We start from the raw sequence: 8466 nt of genomic DNA, 5'->3' as shown, positions 1-8466 counted from the left end.
ATCTACTGTAAGAGTAAGTATTTTACCTTAACAGCACCGTCCACACCACTTACCATCAGGTGAGATCGTGGTCAAACGCTTGCTTATCGTTATTAAAAAAAAAAACAAAAACCGTATACTCAAATTATATTAATACCGGTAACTATGTGTTATCCTATACTAAATTACTTTTTCCACTAAACAGAAATGTTTGCAATTGAATTCGCTCCGTAGCGATCGAAACGCAACTGTAACTGTCGCACTAATATGGAAGAGTGATAGAGAGACACAAAGCGTTTCGTTGTCGTAGCGATAGCGATTGTCACCTTGGCTAGGCCGGCAGAACCGTTAATCAGCTATAAATCATAATTCCAAATCTCTCCAGAGCAGCGCTAGAGTAGCTAAGAATTAACCTAGGCGTTATTGACGGAGTGAAGTGCGCTGTCTATGATTTGATTTTTTTTCAAGTATTCTAGGTATTGTAGCGCCACCTATTTAAGGTTTTTTGATGACACTTTTTGGTGTATGGAGATTCCATTCCTTACCTCCACCTTAAAGCACTCTTACAGTAGATGTTGCTATGTATGTGCCTCCCGCGCCCCTATTAAGGCGCGTAAATAAAGTTAGGGATGGAAACCGCAGAAATACGAATGGAAACATACGCACATTTCTGGCGATCTTCGGTAGCTCTGTTGGTTCGAGTGATTGGATCGGTGATACGAAAGGTCGCGTGTTAGAATTTTGCCTAACGCGGTAAATTATACTATTTTTCCTTTAAAGTTTAAAATAACGTTTTCTGTTTCGTAAAAAAAATAATCCAATGGGTGATGATGCAAACGATGCACGATGACAGCATGGTAACAAATTTAGATCAATTTGTAAAATTCCAATGCTGCTGCAGATCATTATGAGAAATGTACTGACTTGATAGTAGCCGACAATATCCATGTGAATGTGACATCCTTGGCCTCGAATGTGGTTTAAACGGTTAGGATGTTCACATTTCTCAACCACTCATCATATCGTAAGATGTGCATATCGCGCATGTTTATGTTTTATGAGAGCTGTAATACAGATTTCGCTGTATTCAAGGTAAAATTAATAATATTCGAAACATTCATATACTTTTCATCACACCAGCACTCTTTGTAAGTACTTCTAAAACTGATAAGAAAGATGCATTTTATCCACATGTTGGCTGATAGAATTGAATTTTAAGTGATGATTTTGAATGATAAATATTTAATAATGTTCATTTGAATTTGATTTGTAATGGTTTATAGTTAGTATTTTCCTGGCGTTGGTGTGGTGAATTTTTTTGTTTCAATTGGGAGCAAAGTTTATTTAACCGTCGTGCCTTTAAACCTTCGCAACGCTCAAAATTCCAATTTTCGAACCACTAGCTACGCTCGTGGTTCAATTTTGGAATCTTTCACTTGCTTGGATATCAATATTAACACGAGGGGTTAAATAACAACTTTACCCCCTCGCAAAACAAATAACAATTGTTTACCTCTAATTTGTGATTAGCAAAATAGCTTTTATATCTATGATTTTTCCCTCAGATCATAGAAAGTACTAGATGGCTGACGGAGGCGTGGCGCGTGTCGCCGCGACATGGCCACATCGTGGCCATACCGGCCCGCCGTAAGACAGTAGCAAATTAGCTGTCATTGAACAATGTGCGCGTCAATTTTATTGAAATGCCGAATTATAGCGTTATTTTGTGTCGAAATAGCAGTGCATCCAAAAACTATAAGGATCATGGAGTTACATAGTACATTTTTTTTCACGTATTAGTCAATAAAACCACACATTTTAACAAATAAATCCAGTGACATATGATTTTTCTGAGTCAGACCATGTTGTCATACAAACGCGTGGCAATTTGTCTATGCATTCTACATTGACGCTTTGGCATGGAAAACTATTTGTAGTGTCCTTAGCAACGGTGCAATGCATTAAACCGCTAACGATATTCACAGGGACATTATTGTTTCTTGGTACGACCGCTAGGGAATGCAAAAACCGGAGGTTTTTCAAAACCGGTTTTTTCTTCGGTTTTACCACAAAAAAAACCGAAACCGGTTAAAACCGGTTTCGGTTTTTAGAATCAACAATTCTTAAATTCATCGCCATGGAATAAAGAAAAGATTGCTTCACGTGTAAAAACGAATGCTAGTATAGTACGAGGGTTGCTACTTATATATCCGGAAACAAAAAAACAAACGTACACGGCTGAAAATGGTTTTATTGTTTTTCAAAGTATTCCCCTTGATGATCTATGCACTTTTGCATTCGTGTGAACCAATTTTTGAAGCACTTCTACCACTCCGCCTGAGGTACCTCCATAACGTGTTGTTTGAATGCGTCGACAGCATCTTCAGCGGTCGAAAATCGTTGACCGCGTAATTTATTTTTTATATTGGGAAATAAATAAAAATCATTGGGTGGTAAGTCAAGGCTGTACGGCGGATGACCCGTAAATTCCACATTTTGACCTTCCAAAAATAGAGTTGTTTCGCGTGACGTATGACAGCTGGCATTGTCATGATGAAGAATGATTCTTCGTCGCTGGTTAGTTTTACGAATTTGTTCAAATACTTCCGGTAAGCAAATGGTCGTGTACCAATCTGAATTAACCGTTTTACGGTTTTCTAGTGGCAGTGTAGCTACATGGCCATTAATACCGAAGAAGCAGGCCACCATTTGTTTCAATGTACTTTTTGCACGAGTAACTTTCGTAGGGTTCGGCTCATTTTGAAACACCCATACCGTTGATTGTTGCTTCGTTTCGGGATCGCATGCAGATCCAGGATTCGTCACCTGTATAGATGTTATAAACGGCCTTTGAGTCACCACGGTTATATTTTTTTTACATTTTATTGCACCATTCAACGCGAGCATCTTTTTGCTCTTTAGTTAAGTTGTGCGGTATCCAAAGCGAACAAATTTTTTTTACAGCTAAATGATCATGTAATATTCTATTAATGCTAGTCATAGAAATACCCAGAGTCGACTCTATCTCGCGGTACGTAACATGTCGGTCGTCCATTATAAGTTTTCGCACAGCCTCAATATTTTGTGGTACAACGACCGATTTCGGGCGACCTGCCTTAACTTCGTCCGTAAGCATACTACGTCCACGATTGAACTCACTAAACCAGTGATACACAGTAGTTTTAGATGGAGCTTCATCACCAAAAGTTGAAGTTAGTTGATCTATGCACTGTTGTTGCGTTAAACCACGCCGAGAATCATAATAAATCATAGCACGAATATTTTCACGAGTGAGTTCCATTCTTGCAGCGAGATGACATTTAAAACCCGTCAAAAACAAAACACTAGCGTTAATAAGAAAGAAAAAATATACCAGCCAAACAAGTTCAAATTTTACCATGGAGGTCAAATATACTATTTAAGAAGATTGTAATCCCGGTTTCCGGATATATAAATAGCAGCCCTCGTATATACACGATTTTATCACGAAATTAAAGACAGAATATCTGACTATTATATTGTATTGTATGGGAATTGTCAAATGACTTAATGTTATTTGTAACTAGGAATAGGAACAAACCAATTATATAAAATTATTTTTTTGGTTTATTGATCAAACTAACACAACACCACATTATTTGATTTGATGTCGATTCAACCGGTTTAGGACCGATTTACACCCTTATAATGAATAAAACATGCAACTTAGTTAAATAAAAAAAAAACCGAATAAAACCGAAACCGGTTTTTTCAAATTCTAAAAACCCGGTTTTGGGTTTCCGTCAAAAAACCGGTTTTAACCGGTTTTTTCGGTTTCGGTTAAAACCGGTTTGCATTCCCTAACGACCGCCAACCGCTCCCTTCATTGACGCCGCGAAGTAGAGTGGTGCTCGTGCATATAATTGATCTTTGAGCGTTATCGAAAAAAAATGTTTGGATATACTGTATACACACATTAAAAATAATTACTTTCATACGAAAGTAATTATTTTTCAAGTAAAATTTTACAATTATTTTATATGCACCTAATGTTTAATTTAATACTTATTAATTTGGATTAAAAATCGAAAAGGTAAGCCAAAAAATAAACTGATTTAATTAAGTACAATTGTACAAATGTACAAATGTTTTATTTCAGAAATAAAATAATAACAGTATTACATTTATGCTGGCCCCCACACTAGGCATAGCCTGTCCTGTGGTGGATAATACGGTTTACAAGTAAAAAAAAAAACAATACTACAATTGAAAATAATAATTTACAATTATTTAGAGTACCTAAACAATTGAAAAAGAAACGGTGGTGAATGGAATTTACAGAGGTACAGTTTACAGTGACTCAAAAAAGAAATATGTTTATGATTGCAATTTTTTTCAGTTTCCCGAAAATCCCAGTATTAACGAAAAATGGATAGATGCTACAGGAAGAGGGCCCTAACTGGTTTACGAGCGAGAAAAGTGTTATTTGTTCGGATCATTTTCAAGAAAAATGTTTCCAGTTACAGTTACAGTTACAGATAGAATATAAATATGTTTAAAATAATATTATATTGTATACTTAGTCGATCCAAAAGTTCTATCAGAAAGATTTTTACTGATAATTATGATTACTGTTTCCTTATTATTCGTACATATGATATAAAAGCTTATTTAATGGTGCATTATACTTACTATATAACATGCTGGAATTGCTTTCAATTGGTGACGAAATATGCTATAATAAACTGAAACTTTTTTTTTAATGAAGCGCTCGCGTCTAACGACAATCCCAAAGTAAACAATTTAAACAAACATTACATCAACTAATGACTAAAATGTAAACCAATTTGATTAGTTAAGCATAAACAAGCTTTCGCATCATGGTACATCTTCTTCTTCCTCGCGTTGTCCCGGCATTTTGCCACGGCTCATGGAAGCCTGGAGTCCGCTTGACAACTAATCCCAAGATTTGGCGTAGGCACTAGTTTTTACGAAAGCGACTGCCGATGACCTTCCAACCCAGAGGGTAAACTAGGCTTTGTTGGCATTAGTCCGGTTTCCTCACGATGTTTTCCTTCACCGAAAAGCGACTGGCAAATATCAAATGATATTTCGTACATAAGTCGTACACAATTGGTACGAGCCGGGGTTCGAACCCGCGACCTCCGGATTGCAAGTCGCACGCTCTTACCGCTAGGCCACCAGCGCTTTTTCAGAACATGTAAAATATCGATAGCTCTATCGAATTGTCCTCACTCTAGTGCCGCCGCTCTAGGCTCCTACACCGCGCGGTTTGGCCAATCACAGCGCGTGAGTTGGTTGTCTGGCCACGCCTTTAATGATGTGGTGGGGGACAGTTGGAGACAGCGAGACTCGTTGAAATTATGCTTCGTTATAAATCTCCTTACTTCTTATATCTATGATTTTTCCCCTATGTATAAACTTAGTCTTTTTTATAATGATCGTACCTACTTTTGAGAGTTACTTATAATTCTGTTTTTGTAAAGGTAAGTAAGTTCAGAACTATTATTTAATTTGACAATAAGTATTAGAACTTAACCGTTTCAATGGTAAACTCTGGATAGGTTCAAGAGGAAAAACAATGCCCTTCTCGCATAAAAGCCTTAATTGCCATTGAAAATAGTACATTATTGCAGAGGCCGGGAAAGGACAATTCGTGGATTAGTTTCGATATTGTCGGGCGACACGAAGCGAAGCGTCTACACGATTGGCTGTTTACATTTTTCATAGTGGATACATATTTTTAAAAAGTAAAAAAAACATTACATTAATGAACTTTTCGTCCGCTAAAATAGTACAATAATGGCTTGATTTTTTTTAAATTTTACCATAATGAATTAATGAACAACTTCCCGTGCTATTTTTGTTACAATAAGGTGAACGTTTCCGCGCATATTGGAGAAAACTCATTTAATTGCTTACCATAATCTCGCGCTATAAATAGGTACCAAATTCAGACTGGTTTTGTAATGGATGCTGCATTATGTGTGGTTGAGTAGAATTGCCCTGCCTGCTTTGATCAATTCTGCGTCTTGGCTAGACACCTTGCAAGCGTATCAATCTCGCAATTAATTATTTCGTAACATATTGCATTAAATAGTTATGTATATGTATGCAAATGTTAGAATGGCGGTCAAAAGTTGCAGGTAAAGGAGAATAGCAATACAATTTGCAGTTAAGATGTGTTGCACCACTATATGTTGAAAGGAAGGAAATATGATTCCGGTTCAGTATAGGGTATTAAAATCAGATTAATCGTAATAAAACTGTAACAAGTTAGATTAGTAGGTAAGTACGTGTACGTAATTCTAATTATATGGGTGGATACGGTGGATAATTAAAAACTAGTTGTCAAAATTGAAAAGGAAGGTCTACTAGCTTTAAGATTATTTTAGTTCGAATAGGTACGAGTGAATGCCCATTAAAAATAATAATTTCAGGTTATAAACCAAATCAAACTAGGAATTCGTTCAACTGTTTTGGCGTGATGCGCAAATCAGTACCCCTAGTGTAAATTTGATCGACATCATAACGTGACGAACGCGTTTGCGTTAAGTCTCATTTTGTATAGGATTTTGAGTTTCCAAAACGTTCCGCTTGGCGCGCTCTTTCTAAATCCAATACAAAATGAGACTAAACGCAAACGCGTACGTCACGTTTCGAAATCGAATCTATTTACACTAGGGGTACTGAAATCAGAAATTTACCTATTGGGTAAACCTAAACTGTAAGTAAGTATATATTCTTTATTGCACCAACAATTATACATTTTATATACATGTAAAACTACAAACGAATTTTAAAGGAAAATAGAACCAGGTAACAACAGGCGGTCTTATCGCTAAAAAGTACTGTGTAGGTAAAATAAGTATAAGTAACTAGGTCAGCCGTTCCTAACCTGGGGGTGAAACTGGTATTTCACAGGGTTAATACGCATAATTAAAGATAACAAAGATTAGACCTATAAGAAAGACTATTGATTATTATTGGGAGGAGGGGTAAAATCAGGATCCCTAGAGTCTTAGGGGTGACAGGATTGAGAAGGTTAGGAACCACTGAACTAGGATTTCGGGCATAAGTATAATTTATGTTATCTTAAACATAATTTAATATACATTTAGGTTTACATAGCTGTAAAATTATTTTTCTACTCGTCGACTGTATGGTTGAATTAAGATTTCATATAGGTAGGTACTAAACTATAATTGCGTACTCTTCATATATGGGCCCGCAACTCACAAAAAATGACCAATCACGTGCCGCCGCACTCTCATACGAGTACAAAAGACTAAACGGGCGCGAGATTAAATAGTCGCGCGTTCATGTCTTTTGTACTAGATTTTTGTCTACTGAGGTACTTAACATTTTTTAATCATTATTTAGGTTTTATAGTACAAAAAGTATTATTTTAGATGCTTCGTAGAAAAAGTATTGTATACAATAGTGATACAATCAAGCTTTCCAAGCTTCGTTGCCTGAACACGGTACTCGACTGAAAAGATCGCTGTTATATCACGATTGTATAAAATACTATTAATTTATAAAAAGTTTTTAAGCATCTTTTAAATGCCTCCTAAGCATCTTTTAAATCCTTAGAGGATTTCTTTCGTTAGGCAGATGATTAAATATATGAATAGCCAAACACATACAAACTTTCACATTTATAATATTACCTAGTATTACATTTAGTCTTAGTTATTAGGTTGTTGTAACACTTGTAACGTTGCTAATTACGATTACTTATATTATATTATAGAGAATACGTTAAAAATTACATACACCTGGGTAAACAAATCTCATTTGACATGAAAAACGCTGAACATGAAGTTGACTGGACAATCAAGATCACGTGGAACAAATTCTGGAGCCAAAAAGAAATTCTGAAGAGCACAATACCTATTAAATTCAAAAAGAAAATCATGGACTCATGTTTACTTCCATCGCTCACGTACGCCGCGCAAACCTGGAAGTCTACTAAAAATATTAAAAACAAAATAATTACATGCCAAAGAAGTATGGAAAGAAGTATGACAAATGTTAGAAAATTTCAGAAAATCAATCACAGCATTATTAGATCCAAAACCAATGTGATAGACGCGCTCAAATAAGCAAAAAACAAAAAAATGGAGATGGGCAGGACATGTCGCCAGGATGAAGTCCAATAGATGGGCAAAACAAGTGACGATATGGCCAGGTCCATCAGGAAAACATAACAGCGGCAAACCACGCACGCGATGGTCAGACAAAATAATAAGTCGCAGGGAGAAACTGGATACATAAAGCTCAAGATAGATCCGACATTTTACTATGCAAGAAATAAAAGGCTTATTTTTTATATATTTTTTAATATTATGTTCGGTTTTATTTAATATAACGTCGATGGCGAACAAGCATATGGCCCGCCTGAAAAGCTGATAAGCGATCTCCGTACCCTATGGACGCCTTCATCTCCGGAGGTGTTACATTGCGTTGCCCACCATTCTTGGC

Source organism: Cydia pomonella, chromosome 5 (genome assembly GCF_033807575.1).
Source record: "Cydia pomonella isolate Wapato2018A chromosome 5, ilCydPomo1, whole genome shotgun sequence".
Lineage (NCBI taxonomy): Eukaryota > Metazoa > Arthropoda > Insecta > Lepidoptera > Tortricidae > Cydia > Cydia pomonella.
This window is presented reverse-complemented; position numbering follows the sequence as displayed.